Source organism: Rhincodon typus, chromosome 8 (assembly GCF_021869965.1).
Source record: "Rhincodon typus isolate 14 chromosome 8, sRhiTyp1.1, whole genome shotgun sequence".
Taxonomy (NCBI): domain Eukaryota; kingdom Metazoa; phylum Chordata; class Chondrichthyes; order Orectolobiformes; family Rhincodontidae; genus Rhincodon; species Rhincodon typus.
Genome location: NC_063339.1, coordinates 90,019,661 through 90,036,009, shown reverse-complemented (window position 1 = coordinate 90,036,009; position 16,349 = coordinate 90,019,661).

The following is a 16,349-nucleotide window of genomic DNA, read 5'->3' as shown; positions in this document are numbered from 1 at the left end:
TCGATGGCTATTCATCCTTTTCAATTAGATGAAGTTTATTACAATCTCCTATATCTGTCAGCTTTATAATTTTGTGCACGTTAATAAGTTCCCCTCAAACTTTCTCTGTTCTCAGCAAAATAACTTCAGCCTAGATCGTCTATCCTCACAGAGGAAATGGTCCAGCCAGGCAATAACCTGGTCAATTTGCTCTGTACGCCCTCGAGGACAATTGCACCTTTACTGCAGTCCAGCGATCAGACCGAACAAAGTTCTCCGAACAAAAGCAGCAATTTCTGGAGAAATGCAGCACGACTGGCATCATCTGTGGACATAATTGATCGGTTGTCAAGTGTAGCGGAGAACAGTGTAAAGCTTTGTTTCCAATCAGGATAAGCAGATCATTGTACGAAAGGATGTACTGATCAGAGATTGTAAAAAGATTTAGACAGAGGCATACTAGTTGCATTGCGAAGGGCGTGCACTAAGCAACATCAACGTTAGCAAGATCAGCATTATTTGCTGTCCTGGGTCTGTGAGTCAATCGTCGTCAGTACTTGGATCTGTTCGACTGCAGCATCCCTAAAGCTGTAACTCGATTCGAAAGAACATTATTAGTAATTCTTTCAGACTTAGATTTAAGTTTAAAAGTGTTGGACAGTAAGAAGAAATGTTAGGGTTAGATCTGCTCTGGGGATGTCATAAGAAGTCGCACGATGTCAGCGCCATCTTGAAAGCAGAGTTAATGTTTCAGGTCCAGCGACTCTTCTTCAGAACTGATAGTACGGATGAAAAGGTGGTATAGAAAACGTACTCACCTAAACAACGTGACCTGTGTGTATATGTCTGAATATGAATATTTTTGTGGAACTCTTATTTCAAGTTCATCTTATCTTTACATTCCTTTCTTAGGTGTGGTTTGTACTTCATTCTCTTCCACTCTTCCTGACTGGAACGTAGCTTTCTAGAGTGTTCTGAAATACCTCCTTAAATATCTACCATTACAAGTCTACTGACCCAACTCTTAACCTAATTTTCCACTTCATTTCAGCTCGCCCTAACTTCGTACTGTTATCATTTTACTCAATTTGGTTTTAAGCGTTCATCTTAGAACCAATCTTCCCTTCCTCAAAGTAAATATAAAACTCGGTCACACTGTGATCACTGCTACCCAGGGGCATCTTCACTATGAGGTCAATAATGAATCCTGTGCCATTGCATATTACCAGATATCATGCTCTCTGATTGCTTCTGGAAAGTATTGTTCTAATAAACTGCCCCAATAACACCGCAACAACTCACCATTCAAACCACATTCGTCAATCTGGCGTGGCCAATTTATATCATCATGAGAATCACCAAAGATTATTGCTGTACCGTGACTTAAAACAGAAAGGTGCTTTAAATGGGGCAGCGGTGGAACGACAAGAGTCCAGAATTAAACAGTTCGCAACGGCACATACTTTGGTTCAGCAATTGACAACCAATGCTGAGTAGAATCAGGGATTGAAATCATTATTTCCCGTTTATGAGACCAGTGTCTTTCCACTTGCCACCACATCCTTGCAGTGCCGAGGTGTTGCTAAACTACTGCATTCTATCAGTTTGGTCCACACGAGTCAGATTGTTTGAAATATTTGGAACTGTGTGTTCAGCCAAATTTGAATGTCATTGTACACAGTAAAGTACAGACTACCACGCACAGACAAACGACACAGAGAAATGCAGCTTTCAGGTTAACCTTTGCTGGAATCAGATTGTAAAAGCTGAATATGAAAGTCTTGCTGCAATTGCCTTGGGTGTAATGAACACACAATGCAGTTTGTCGCAGTAATGATCTCCCTAAATCGGAGAAGGAATTACTTGCCTCCTTGGTCAAATCAGGAATGTCCATTCGATTCATCTCAGGGATGAGAGGACTGTATTCCAGGCGCATACAAGTAATATCAGTTTGTGCTCCATGGAGTTCAGAATAATGTGTGATGAGGGAAATGTCTTAATTAATAACTTAATCATTAGGTCGAATTCAATACAGGGACGCACAAAATGATGAACAAAGGGGACACGAATATGGAGAGACGATACAAAATAACTAGAGATAACAAGATGTAGAGCTGGATGAACACTGCAGGCCAAGCAACATCAGAGGAGCAGGAAGGCTGACGTTTCAGGCCTCGACCCTTCTTCAGAGTAATAATAAGGAGGGCAGTTCTTTTTGAAACTTTTAGATCTCAGGTCCACGATTAGCTTTGGTGAAGATATTTACTGTCCTTAACCAGTCAGCCCTGGAAGTGACTGTAGCCCCACAGTGTGGTGGTTGAGATCACAGTACAACTGTAACGTCTGTAGTTCAGCCTCACTTGGAGCATTGTGTGTAATCCTTATCCGCACTCTTCACCACAAATATGTAAACTGATTAGAAAAGACGCAGATGGGGTCTACTGGGATATAAAGTCATTAGAACGGACACAGACGGGTTTTATCGGGGTGGTGGAAAAGTTGCAGATTATATTCACGAGATGTAGGGAAAATCGGAAATGTTGTAACTGACACAGAGAAAATTGGGAAGTAAACAAAGGGGGAATTGCCAGATGATGCGAGGTTTGGAGTTTCTAAATAAGATGAAAATTCCCTCTTTCGAGTGAATCAAAGTCAGAGAGGTCAGAAATTCAAAAGTGTCAGTGAATAATTAAAGGAAACATTGGAGCAGAGTTACATTCCGTCAGACAGGTATTAAAATCTGCAAAAATATTCCAGAAACAAAGGTGGTAGATGTTTCCAGTACGTTTTAAAGGACATATGAGCAAGCATACACGTAGTGTATTTAACGAGGGGAGCGAATCTGTAGCCGGGCTGGGTGAGAGAAATGGTGGGATAGCGATTTGTGTGGGTGGAGAATCAATTTGACTTTGAATGACTTCAGATGTGAAGAAATTTCATGAATGGCTGATTAAAACTGATTATAAAAATATTAATAGTCTTTCAAGGTGCGGCATTTTATTTGATGTGAAGCATTATGAATTGTGAAACAACTGAGCAGGATTTTAAAAATTACAGAAAGGAAATTTGGATATCAATGAATTTCGTGAACACGTGCAGTTGAATAGCATCGACAATAAAAATTCTCATGGTTTTGAAACGTGTGGCATATGATTTCCTGTGAAGCTTCAGAAATGGAACAGAGGTCTTTTGTTAATTGGTAAGTGACGTTATACCATCATAATCAGGAAGTGAACCGTCTCTCGGAGACGGAATTCCTGATTTTATCTTGTACCTTAAAGATGTGACCATAATTATCATGATTTTGCGTCCATTTCATACTTATTGATTCCTGCCGAAGAAATCCACCAACCAGACTCTGCCTTTTTGTATTTTCAAGACTCTGTCCTTCTCAGCAGCACGTGAATTCAATGAATTCCGACAAAAGTTGAATGCACCAGTCAAACAGTGCAATGAGATAAATCTAATTCGTTTTTTTTAAAAATTATTGTCATAGATTCTGCCAGTTAGCAGCAAATTGAGTAATATGGAACAGGCTAAACAACATTTTTTTTTCCCCAGAGTGCAACCAATGCAGGGTCAGCCACGTGATAAAGGTGATCAAGCTGAAATATCACATTCTGTTTTCTCTCTGCAGATATTCCCACACGCATTGAATATGTGCTGGATATTTGTTGATAATTGAGATATTTCCCACCGAAAAATTCGTTTCTCAATCCACAGAAAGTGACACTTTCCAATAAAGTCGAATTTGCTCAACATGGCCCTTATTCTTAGCGTGCTGTCCCCATATCAGTAAAAACTAATCCACGTGAAGCTCGAACTCATACCGAGTATTTCCCAGGCCTCTACACTGTCACATAACTATCACGCACTGACCGATTGCGCCACTGGACACACGTTTTCCACATTACGTTAATCGTTTAGAATGTACATAATGAATTATCCACTACAGGAATACTTGCTAAATAACGGATGGAATTTGGGAAGGTCAGAGTGGGACGAAACTTCGGAATTCGGTGACCCAGAGGCTGTAGGAGGATCATTCACTGAGTCTGTTCAAAATTGAAATTTCAAAATATCACACGTTTAGGGGATAGTGCAGGAAAATATTGAAAATGCATTTTTAAAAATAAATGCAGTTTAACATCGGTTACTTCACCAGTTCCCTCACACAAGGGAGTAGCCACTGCTGCAGATAACCATATAATCCCAGTTACCAGGCCCGGAATCAGAGAAACTCAATGGCCCAGCCACGAAGATGCAACAGGAAATGGGGATGGCAACGAGCGCACAGAGCTCTCTGAACTTTCTCATATGGTTGACTCTGCACTGAGTTAAATGGCTGGAAGGGCTTTTTCGCTCATTTCATATTATTCAATTTTCTACAAACACACACAGTCCATTAAAAAAATCTAAATTTGCGAAAAATAACGCGAATATACGATGTTGTGATTAGGCTCGAGTTTTCCTCACGTTATGGAGGGAAAAACAGGAAAGTCGAGTTGAGATTTACTAGAACAGTAGTGATCTCATTGAATAGCTGATCGGACTGGATAGGATTAATGGCAGCTCCCTGAGGACAAATGTGTTTTCTTTGACAGTGAAACTCGCTGTATCACTAAGTCGGGGCCAGTGAACTAAAGCAGTAGTAGTGATGAACTTTGCTGGCTGTTCATGTTGTGATTGTTACCATTGATACTCATGTCCGCGTTAACACCATAACTGCAGTGTGTAAGCCAGCAGCAAAGAACTAGCCTGTGGCGCAATGGATAGCGCACTTGACTACAGATCAGGAAATTGTCGGTTTGACTCATACCTAGCTCGAGTGTAGGAGACTAATTTATTATACTCCCAACTAATCTTTCTCCCTGCTCTGAAGCCGAAGTGATGTTTGAATTTCTGCAGAAACGAGAACCCTTTCACTATCTCCTATCAGTGAATATCACCAATGTCCCAGCCTCTTCAGAGAAGGGGAAGCTGAAATTGTCCCAAAAGCTGCTCATGCCTACCTTTTGGTTTACCATACGCACCGACCCGATCATTGCAGCTCCTGGGAAGAGCAAGGAAACAAAACAAATCGCCCAGTCTCATCTTCAAGAAACTATAGAATCTCTTTGGGAAGTGAAATCAGCGAAGAATGAAGGATGAACAGAGACAGTTCAGGCACCATTCCAATCTTTAAGAGGCTGGGGCATTGACTCTCACTTTCTCGGTGACATTCAGTGTTCCGAGACATTGAGAGGATTCCCGTCAGAACTAATTTACCTTTGCTATTGTCTCTGTCAGGAGCAATCAATCTTGTTTCCCTGACCGGGAATCATACCCAGGCTGCGCCAGTGGAAGTGCCAAATCCTAACCACTAGACCACCAGGAATGAGGGCAGAAGCACGTGAGTCGTTTCCTAATGACGCAGGTTTTGACTTTTTCACTCTTCTAAAATCTAATTTTTTATAGGCCCATGAATCCCAGTTTCCAGCACTTGGCCTGTAGCCTTGTATGCTCTGACGTTTCAAGTGTTCATCTCAATAATATTTTCCCTGTGATGTTTTCATCTCTAAAGACTTAATAAACGGGACTGGAGGTTGAGATGGTAAGACTGTGTTCATGTCCCCCTCGGGGATATGAACCTCATTTACACCCACAAACGGAATGAATCACATACATCCCTCCGGTAGTGACAGAGACCTCAGGAGAGACCAACCCCCAGAAAGCAAGGATTTCACTCACCTGGCTTGTATTGTTCAATTTCAGATTTCAAAACTAGAGTCTGTTTAAAGCAAGGAAAGGAATCATTCAGCCGCTCCCCTGTCACTGTTACTACCTCATTGTTTGCTGATCACTCTGCAATTTATACTGCTCTACCTCATTCCTCCTGCCAAACTGGAACATTTCTCACATTAGCTGCTTCCGAAAGATCTTTCTCAAATACCTGGAAGGACAAAGAGGAATGTGGTATTTCAAACGCGTTTCTGGCTGGTGGAGGAAGTGACAAGGTGACATGGTGGTGTTAATACTGTTGCATCAGTTAAAACGTTCTGAAGACAGCGAGAATCTGCTGCAGCCGTTGCCAAATATAACAAAAGCTTTTTCGCCCCTTTCACCCTCGAAGAACCGTTCATAATGAGTCTGTGTACATTGTGTCCCAGGGATGGGCAGGAAGCCGCTGATCGAAGCTGCAGTGGCCGCTTTCTGCTGGCAGCGGGAATTGGAGAGAGGGGTCGATACCCTCTCCTTGTCTCTGTTTCACTCTGTGTGGAGCAGGTGAAGAGAGAGTCTATGATGGGTGTGTTTTGAATTCAATCTTGTCATGGATTTTGCGTGGGTTAAATGGAAGGACTTGGAGCCTTAATTGTTTGACCGAAAGCAACCGAAGCACTGTATCTGCATGGTCTCGAGCCAGCATCTTTTCAACTGATGCTGATCCGTTGAGCCACGGAAACGGACGTCAACAGACTGTGCAAAATCGCCTAATGTGGAGACGCCAGTGTTGGACTGGAGCGGGCAAGTTAGAAATCACACGACACCGGGTTATAGTCCAACTTTCGGAGTTTCACTTCTTCATCAGGTGTTAGTAAGAGAGATGGCAGACACAGAATTTATAACTAAAAGATCAAAGATTGGAGAGTACAGTGACATAGCCTGCCACTTGTCCTTGTCTCTGTCCCTGTCCAATTCCGAATGGAGCAGAGGTGAATCATTCATGGTCCTGTTTCATTCCAATGTTTTCATAGAGTTCTAGTGGGTGAAATGTCGGTACGTGGTCGGTATAATAGTTTGATCTGAAACTGCTGAGGCTGTGTTCCTGGGTGGTCTCGAACCACAGCTCTTTCAGCGACTGACCAATTGAGACACAGAAACCGGCGCCAACATGGCGTTCAAAGTCCCCAAGCGGCGATCTGAGGAGGCGCTGTACAGCTGGAGCTCTCGCTGTTTTCAGTACCTGTTGCCCATTTTCCCGCTTTCCTCACCGAAACTGCCAGAGGCCCGAAGGAACAGTAAACACCAGGGAGAAAAGTGAACGTTAGAAGAAGGACCTCGCCCAGCTTTCACGTAACGTGCATTACAATCGATTTTGGTAGCGAAGAGATTTGAACCGCCGGCTCAATACAGATTAGCGAATAAATACAGCACCTTAAACCACTCAACCACGCTTGCAGAAAGCATGGAAGTGCCAAAATCGTCATGATTAGTGTTGACAGTAAATTAGAATATTTGTTGTAGAATATTTATCAATCTGATTAGCGTGAAGAAACTTCGAGTCTCTCTGTTTTAAAAATGTTCTTCCCCTGAATGTGAGTACTTCAGCATTTATTACAACTTCCCAGTTGCCCCTGAGAAGATGGTCGGGAGCGGTTTGTTGTAATTGGATCAATCTGATCAACTGGCCCGATCTTGACTGAAGGAGCTGTTCAGTCAACATTTCAATTCTCCTCCAATTGATACCGACAAAGAGGCACTCAGGTGCATACACTGCGATTGGTACGATGGCTCCGTGGTTAGTGCTGCTACGTCGCAACAATATGAACGTGGGTTCGATTCCACTCTCAAGTGACTGTCTCCGCTGGTTTTGCACGTTCTCCCTGTGTCTGCTTGGGTGTGTTCAGGTTTTCTTCCACAGCCCAATGATGTGCAGGCGACATCACAGTTAGTCTTGGCATGTTCTGATGCCTGCAGCTGCGTATTCCTTTCGCGTTTGCTTTCCATGCGAAGGTGTCCTGGTTCAGTGCCTCGTAGAAGCCTGCTTTGCTGGTGTTGCAGTGCACCACGGATTCCTGATTTATCCTCTCTTTTAAATGCATCTCAACTTAGTCTCTGAAAGGTCTAATTCTAATACTGTCTGCCATGTCTCAATGTCGAGAAACATGTTGGCATTTCTTAACACATGAGCGTCTCATTCGGTCAACAACGAGAATGAATGGATTTACGGACTCTGAAAAAACCTCTTGACTCATGCTCTGACACAGTCACTAATATGAACGTGTGCTCTGAAATCTAAGCCATGTTGCAAATGAAACTGAGGTAAAGACAGTCAGACTACCCAATGACATGATATCCATTATTGTGATATCACAAAAAAGGCTGTGTTTCCATAGTGCAGTTTGGAATTGCCCCGCTGCCACTTGTGTGAGTGCTTCGTGACACAACCAACTCGAGGTGTCTCACAGACAGAATTCATGCTTTGCTGTGTCTGCAACTGCGTTCGCCTTGTCATTTTTGCTTCGGGTGCGCGTTAAGAGTTGTCTGTTTGGGGCTTCGCTCAATTGCTGAGGAGCTAACACGGTTATCTTCTTGCATGCAAAAAAACCTCCTGGATAGCGGTCATCGGGGTTAAAGGCAAAGGAGCTCTTTGTCCCTGGGTGGGCTCAAACAGCCAACTTTTTGGTTAACAGCTGAACGTGGTAACCGATTGTGCCCCAGAGACAGGCTCGAGTCAAGCCTGCAAACAAACAATTAAACCAGGGGTCAACAACTGTCGCAACGTCCGGATGGACAGCGCGAAAAGAGACACTTCAGTGCACCTCGGCCATGCCGCCCAGATATCCTAAATTAATTTAGCCCCATTTGCCAGCATTTGGCCCTTATCCCTCTAAACCCTTCCCATTCATGCACCCATCCAGATGCCTTTGACATGTTGTCATTTCACCAGGCTCCACAACTTCCTCCGTCAGTTCATTTCCATTCACGCACCACCCTCTGTGAAAGTGCCCCTCAGCTCCCAATTCATTTTACCCCTCTCACCTTAAATATATTCCGTGTAGTTTTGGACTCGCCCACCCGGTGAAAAAAGACCTTGACCATTCAGCCTGTTCATATCCCTCATGACTTCATAAACTTCTCTAAGTTCTCATCCTCCGACGTTAGAGGGAAATTTCGCCAGGCCTATTCAGCTTCACCCTTCAGTCCAAACCGCGCAACCCTGGCAAGAACGTGATTGACAGATTTCTACAGGCTGGAAACATCAAAGGCTCAGTGAACACTGTAGGAAAATGCTGAAAATGTGTATAGCAGTAATCAATCCAGTTTAGCATTTCGTAGTTCAGTAATTTCCTCAAAAAAGACAGGAACCACTTGTGAAGAGAATCATATAATCCCAGTACACAGCAGATTTGCCAGCAAATAAGGGATAATTGGAAATATTCAATGTGTGTCGCTCCACTGGCACAGTCGGTTCGCCCACAGTGTTTATATGACAGCGTAGATGCATGTGTAATACCGAGGTTGTGAGTCCATGTCTCTACTGGCGCAGTTTTAATTTGTCGTCGGATAAGATGCTGAGGAGCAACGTCAATTTTGAACAAAGTTTATGGGAAATTGCCAGTTTCTGAGGATTTGGAAATGATTCAACGATCGACAAACGTCTTGGAAATATTCGAAATGTCAAAAAATATTTGCGGAGAGAGAACAAAAGATGATTTTTTTTTTTCAGATCGCAAACATTTCTCATATGGCTATTCAAAATTAAGTTGCGGGAAAAAGCTGTTTAATTCGCTTCAATTCATTCAATTTCATGCAAACTCTACAGGTCATTGAAACATTCAAAAAGGAATTAGATTTGTCTCATTGAAACGTGCGAATGTTACATTCAACTTTGGTCAGAACCTTGTTTGTCAATTTCTTCGGTGGAGTTCGGAAAGTATAAAATGTTCCCCATATCATCGGAATGTGGTCGAATCATTGAGGCACCATTTTAAAGCTGGAATTGCGTCTCGGAGCGACGGTTTCCTTCCGACTCGAGAGGGTCTAACTTTACTTTTTAATTGAAAAAAAAATGTTCAGTTTCATTTCCAGTTCTTCACGGAGAATGAATTGCCGATCTTATTCAGCTGCACGTGCAAAATAAATTTCTTTAGACGTGAACTCAAAAGAAATTCTAAACTATTCCCCACTCGCCCACAGACTTTGTCTCACTGTTAAGGTGCCTCCTTAGGGTCCTAAGGCTGCAGGTATATAATTCTTTGAAGTTTGCATCACATATAGACAGAGAAATTAAACAAGCTTTTGGCACGCCTGCCTTCATTGCTCAATCGTTTCAGTTCAGGAGTTGGGAAGTCATATTGAGGTTGGACAGAATGTTGGTGAGGCCTCTTCTGGAATACAGTGTGCAGTTTCGGTCTCACAATTACAGGAAGCATATTATTAAGCTGGCGAGTGTTAAGAAATGGTTTATCAGGATGTTGCCTGGTATGAAAGGTTTGATTTATAAAGAAAGGTTGGATAGACATGGACTTTTTTCGCTGGTACTTAGGAGGTTGAGAGGCGACCTCTTAGAAGTTCATAAAATAATGGGACGTGTAGATCGTACTAATTGTAGCTGTCTTTTCCCTAGGATGGGACATTTCAAGACTAGGGGACATTTTTAAGTCGCGAGGAGTTAATTTTTTAAAAAAAAGATAGGAGAGGCAGAACTTTGCAATGACTGTGAATAAAACGATGGCAAGTCGCAGAGAAACGGGTAGCAGAGAAACGGGTGACAGTGAAGCAGGCATATGAGGACAAATGTGCTTCGTTTGCCAGTGAAATTCACCGCTTCACAAAGTGGAGAACATTGAAGTGCAGCAGTGACGGCGATGATTTTGCAGGATATTCACCTTGAGAATGCTTTTACCACCGGTATCCCTGATTACATCACAAGTCGACAGGATGAAAGCTGCAGCAAGACGTGTGGAACCAGTGGTGTAATTGCTACGGCGTCTGACTTTGGTTTGGAAGATTGAAATGTTGTATCCTCCCTCGCTCGAGTGAATTTGACAGCTTTTCTACCCTTGTAAATTGACAGACGCTTCCGAAGAGGAATGTGTGCCCAGCGCTGTTTTTGTCAGATTCCCAGCAGCTGAAGTGATTGGATCGCTGGGTTTTGGAAATTGAAAATTGAAATTGAAAGGTAAATGTAACATGAGTGTGGGGCTCCTTCAGCTCACTGTCTATTTCATATCCCAGCTCATGGCAACAGTATCCATTGTCAGGAGTAACTGCTTGTGTTCCACATAAAGCTGCCTTTTGTCGGGGAACCTTGTGTATGGCGGGAGAAGCGGGTACAACAGTGTGTGTATAATATCACAAAGACTGATACTGAGCCACACATTAAACGGTAAAGTTGAGGTTGTTAACTTGCTCGCCCAGCTGGCTTGTTTTCGTTCAGACGTTTCGTCACCATGCTCGGTAACATCATGAGTGAGACTTCCGATGAAGCGATGTGGTTCTACTCCACATGGAATTTATACTGCCCGATCTGTTGCGGTGAGTTCTGTCATTTTCGGTTCTGTTCTGTATGGGTTGTATATGGGGTCCAACTCTATATGTTTGCTGATTGCATTATGGATTGAGAACCATGCCTCTAGGAATTCCCATGTGTGTCCATGTTTGGCTTGGTCTACTACGGAAATGTTGTCCCAGTTAAACTGATGGCCTTCATTATCCGAGTGTACCGATATTAGGGAAAGTTCGTCGTGTCATTTTGCTGCTGGCTGATGTTCATGTATTCTGATGGCTAGTTTCCTTCCTGTCTGTCTGATATAATGTTTGTGGCAGTCGTTGCACGGTATTTTGTAAACTATGTCCGTTCTGCATGTCGTGGGTATGGGGTCTTTAATCCTTGAGAGTGTTTGTCGTAGCATGGCTTTGGGCTTGTGTGTTACTGTAATTCCTAGTGGTTATAGGAGTTGTCAGTTCTGATATGTTCTTGATGTATGGCAGTGTGGCCAGTGTGTTAGGGCATAATGTGTCCTCTTCGTGCTGCTGTTTAGTCGGCACCTGCGGATGAAATTGCAGGGATATCCTTTCAAAGCGAAGATTTTGTATTGGTGTTCTTCCTCTTTCTGCGTAGTTCTGGGGCGTTGCAATAAATGGTGGCCCGTTTAAATAGTGTCCGAACACAGCTTAGTTTGTGGACCACTGACCTGAGTTAGTTGCCAAATTAAAAGTTTCCGAACCCCTGGAGGCACTGAACCGAGTTGTGACGTGTAAAGGACAACACACAAAGGAGAGTCCTTGTGTGATTGATCCAAGGTGATCTGTACAGCAGGGTAAACAGCGAAGAGTGGTCTTCAGCACCCTCATTGAGCCTGGCTCCACTTGGCCTACAGTCAACTCTCACAAACTATCATTGCCCTTCACTTTTCCTGACCTCCCCTCTAATCTTGTTTTAAACCGATTGCACATCAGGCAGTTGCAGCTGACATTGCTGATGTGGAAATGTAACATGGAGTGAATCGATTTTGACTGGTCAATTACATAATTCTGCTTCTAAAGATCAGTCAATATTTCGTATTTATTCCTGTAAATATTAACCATTAACAGGCTATGGCATGAAGGCACTGAATCATAATCAGTGGACTACCAGGAAAGATCTGTTTGTGTCACTCAGTACACTGTCTGATTCGGCCTTCCATTCTCCCGTCCTTCTGCACGTGATGCCCCTCTGCTCTGTTTTGGTTTTGTTACTTCTTGGTTAATGAGACACAAGATCTCCAATTAGCTATTACTTTGTCGTTTCGAATACATGAGACCCTCTTTCCACCTTTGCTTGGTTGGCTCCATAGCTCAGAGGTTAGAGTACGGGTCTTGTTAACCAGCAGTCGTGAGTTCAAAACTCATTGGGGCCTATTGCAATTTTTGCACACCCGCTGCTTCCAAGATCGACAGGAGCCCTTTCAACCTTATCTGAAATTACGACAACATCATTTCCTCCACAGGCGAGAAATGTGTTTGAAATTCCACATTCCTGTTTGTCGGACCACGGACTTGAGGAAGAGCGTTCGGAATGGCAGGAAGCAGCTGACGTGAGAGACATTTGACCGGAAGAGCGAGGTGAAGCAGGAAAACTGCAGAGTGACAGGTGAAAAACGAGGGAGGAGCACAAACCCGGGGCAGCCGCCGAATGCTTCCTTTTGTTGCTGTAAACAGATTCTAGTTTTGAAGTCTGAACTGGGACAATAGAGCCAAGTGAGTGAAATTCTGCTTTCTCGGGTTTGCTCTCTCCGAAAGCCTCTGGCACTCTCGGTGGAAGGTGTCCTTGTTTGTTTCCTTCTATGGGTGAAAATAAGGTTCACTTCCCCGAGGGGGCATGAACACAGTTTTCCCATCTCAAACTTCAGTCTCATTGGTAATGATGCGTGAGATTAAAATGTTTTAGGGAAAATAACATTGAAATGAACACTTGAAACATGAGACCACACAAGGCTAAAAGGCCAAGTGCTGGAAACTGGGATGATCGGCCTCTTTCCATGCTGTAAAAACTCAATGATGCGATCATTTTGCAGGAGCAACTGATTACCAATGAAATAAAAGCCAGAAGCTGTGTTATTAAGAAATGATGCAAATCTGCTTGTTCCCAGGTGAGTCTAATGGTTAGGGTGCAGGAGTTTCACCATTGTTGCCTGGGCTCGAGCCCTGCTCCGCGACTGAGGATTTACTATCCTCAAAATAACAGCAGCAAAGTCCAAGCAGTGCCTGGCGGGAATCCTTTAATGTCTCGGATCAATGAATGTCCTGGGCCCTTAAAGAAGGGAAGGTCGTTTAACTGTCTCTGCTCAGTCGGACAGTTCACCCTTCATGTGCCTCTGATTCCCAGTTCTAAAGATTCACAAAGTTGAGACGAGTGGAATTTTAAAAAAAGTTCTGTTTCCTTTCCATTCCAAGGAGCTGCAGTGATTGAGTGGTTTTGGAAGTTAAAAGGTGCCAAATGGCAGTGTCTGGTACTACTTCAGCTTCCCCTCCTCTGATGACGCTGGGACACTGACTTCAATGTTCTCAGTAACGTTCACTGATGTCAGGCAGTGAAAGGATTCCATTTCCTGCAGATCAGATTCAAACGTGATCAGGGCATCAGAAAAGTGAGAAAGATGAGCTTAGAATTTTAAAGAAGTTGCAAATTGCGCTTCAGCCACAGAGACAGGGACAGTGACGTCAAAAACCCATGGCGTCATTCCCATGCAGAAAGAAGCCGTTCAGCCCATCGAATCCACGGTGACTCTGTCGCTGGTATCTCTCTGAGGTTATTCACAATCGGTGATATCTGTTCTAATAATGGTCAAATGTGTCTGTGCCGTGATGTTGTCTCCAACATGATTATCCTCTTGTTGTTCATGTCTGAAACAGTGTGTGCAATTACTGCAGGTCTTGGAAAAAAACTGGAAGTAATATGTTTCAACGACCCCAGTTTCGTCCCAACTGAGAGAAGACCAACGGTGAACAAGAGAAAACTATTAAAATCTTGACAAGTGTGTCACCTCACCTGTATACCAATGTGAAGGATTTATTTCAGACGGATGACCTTCCTGCAAATAACAAACCACGCTTTAAGGAACAGTAGAGGACGGTTTCAATCCATCGACCGCTGAGTTATGGGTCCAGCACGCTCTCGCTGCGCCACTCTGCTTTGTAACAGCAGGCGCTTTTTAGGCTTTTCATTTGGCGTGTGACATGTACCTGCAAGAATGAATTTTTAAAAAAAATCATTGTTGTTGAGTAATACCTTGTTGCGCAGATGTGTCTCACCTGTGTAAACATAACCTTTGTCTAATTTCCCACATTCTGTTACTCTCACAATCAGATTTCACTCAGAATCACAAAATTTGTCACAACGCAGATGGAGGCCATGCCGCCCACCTTTTCTGTGCCGCTCTCCACAATGAGCAAATGAGTGTCATTTCATGTAATTCTCTTGCCTTCTCTGTGTAACTCTTGCCCATTGTTATTTGTGACATAACCATCAAATTTCCTTTTGTGTTGATTGAATCTGCGTCTTTAGTACTGTTCGGCAGCTTTTAGTGACTCTGCCACTCTGTTCAAAACTTCGGCTTTCTGTTCTCCAAGGAGAGCTTTCCCATCGAACTTCATTACGGACATTCCTCATACATGGCACCATTCACGTCAATCTGTTCAACGCTGTCTCCAGTCACTTCGCATTCCCGCTTCTGGAAGTTTCACGCCCTGAACTGAGCAATAATGCAGCTGGAATTTTCACTCAGAGTCAGATTGCATGGGCAAACAACCTGAAACACTTATTTTCGATTTGAACAAGCGTTCTCTTTGGCTGTGTTAACTGCGATGGCACTTCTGCCCCATCCCCACTTCAGGCAACCCGACCTCATTTAACGAAGCTGGTTTTTGTGAAATCTCTTTGGGCATTGTGGCAAAAGGGATGCACGCAAGTTGAACGCGGGATTTCTCGCATGTCATCATGACATCGTACCGTAAGCGAGAAGCATGCCCCGAGACCAACGAGCCACATACCTTTGCAAAGTAATTGGGACACTATGGAATAGCGGTACTTTCGTTGGTGTGTGAATTCTGAAATCCCCATAACGTGCTGGGGACTCGGGTTCGAAACCACGGCAAATGGTGAAAATCGAATAGAATAAATATCTCGAATAAAGAATCTGATGATGACTGTGAATCGATTGTTGGAAAAAGCACATCTGGTTCAGTAATACCCTTTAGGAAAGGAAACTGCCATCTTTTCCTGGTTTGGCCTACCTGTGACTCCAGACCCACAGGCAATATGGTTGACCATGTGTCTGATTAATTGGGGATGGGCAATAAATGCTGGCCGAGCAAACGACGCTGTCAGCCCATGAATGAATATCCTATGAAGGAATTTTTAAAAAAAATACTAGCCACATAGATCCTGAGGGATCTCACGCTGAACTCGATCTCAACAAAATCAGACCACCTCAGTGAAGAATGGAGCAAGATACATAACTCCAGGGATCACCTGTAATTCGAACGTGAGAGCTGTTCCTATTTACTCCATCCACATAGAACAGAACTATATCCCGAGACCAATGAACCAGCAACAGCTCAGATCCGTTAACACTAAAGCAGCACTGAGTTCTCACAACAGCTTCTTCCCATTCTGAAACCCCGCTCCAAGGAAGCTCTGTCAGCACTATTCCACCCCGGGGCCACGCTGTCTCCATTGGCGGCTGGAATAAACAATCTTTCACTGGCAGGCCGTGCTGGAGGAGAACAACACGAATGCGCTCTTCAGCTCCCTGCCAAACATGGATCTGCAGGACAGGGGAGGGGTGTGATGGGAGTGGGAGGTATAGAAAGTGTGGCAGTCTGTGCAAAAGGGAGATCGTGCATGCAGAGAAACTAACATTCTGTTGGGAATCTTGTCCAAATTACCACATCTGACACAACGCGAAAAATTCAGAGTTGTTGGGAAAAGTAGAATCTCTCCCAATCAAGGGGATCTGTGTCTGTGCCGTTCTCAATGTCCCAGGAAGGGCGCAGCTGTCTGATTCAGCATGGTGTGCTACTGAAGGAAGTCCTGTCTCTCAGACGCACTGCACCTGACGTGTATAAATTTCAGCACATTTTCCTCAGCTCACAGAATCGATTTTATTATTCAAATAATCCCA